This window comes from Nicotiana attenuata, chromosome 6 (assembly GCF_001879085.1).
Source record: "Nicotiana attenuata strain UT chromosome 6, NIATTr2, whole genome shotgun sequence".
In the NCBI taxonomy this organism is placed as follows: domain Eukaryota; kingdom Viridiplantae; phylum Streptophyta; class Magnoliopsida; order Solanales; family Solanaceae; genus Nicotiana; species Nicotiana attenuata.
This window is the reverse complement of record NC_031994.1, coordinates 93,907,153-93,908,404: the sequence shown is the minus strand read 5'-3', so window position 1 is coordinate 93,908,404 and position 1,252 is coordinate 93,907,153.

The following is a 1,252-nucleotide window of genomic DNA, read 5'->3' as shown; positions in this document are numbered from 1 at the left end:
TCAAAATGATCCTGCTTCTTAAGAGCCGAGAAGAATTTGAAATATTTTTCCGATGATTTAGAAATGAACCTTCCAAAAGCTGCGATTCTTCCTGTTAGTCTTTGAACCTCTTTCTTGTTTGAAAGTATACCAGGGATTTCTTCAATGGCCTTAATCTGTGCAGGATACACTTCAATACCACGGTTAGAAACAAGAAAACCTAAAAACTTACCTGATGCCACACCAAATGCACAGTTTTCTGGATTCAACTTCATATTATATTTTCGTAAAATTTTAAACGTATCAGACAGGTGCGATATATGATCTTTTGAATGTTGAGTCTTAACTAGCATATCATCTATATATACCTCCATGGTTTTACCTAAATGTTCTTGAAACATTTGGGTGACCAACCTTTGATACGTTGCACCTGCATTCTTAAGACCAAAGGGCATTACCTTATAATAGTAAGTCCCCTGTCTGTTATAAAAGAGGTTTTTTCTTCATCTCCTGGATCCATCTTGATTTGATTATAGCCTGAATATGCATCTATTCAAACTTAGTAGCTCATGCCCTGCAGTAGCATCAATTAACTGATCTATGTGCGGTAAAGGAAAGAAATCTTTTGGACAGGCTTTATTAAGGTTTTGTGTAATCTACACAGACTCGCCACTTACCGTTCTTCTTAGGAACCACAACAGTATTAGCTAACCAGTTAGGATATTTTACCTTACGAATTGAACCAATTTTTAGCAATTTTTGAACTTCCTCTTGAATCACCTTATTTTTGAAAGTTCCTTGCTTTCTTTTCTTTTGCTTGATGGGAGGATATGATGGATCTTCATTCAATTTATGAGTCATGACTTTCGGTGGTATCCCTGTCATGTCAGAATGGGACCAAGCAAAACAATCTGTATTAGCTTTTAAAATTTCTATCAATTTACGTTTTACCTCCGGGCTAAGATTAGCTCCTATGTACACTTTTCTCTCGGGCCAATGTATAAACAACACGACGGCCTCTAGCTGTTCTATCGTTGTTTTGATGTTCTCGTTCTCCTCCGGTTCTTGAATGGTATCAGGTCTCGAATCCACATCTGTTTGCTTTTGCTCAGGTGAGGTTGACACCGTGTTACCTTCACCTAAATTCTGTAATTGCTATTTGTCTTCATCCTTAACAGTTGAATCTGTAACGGAATTGATGCTTCTAGATGTTTGTTGATCGCCTCTGATTTGGCGTATTCCCTATGGAGATGGAAATTTAATAACTTGATGT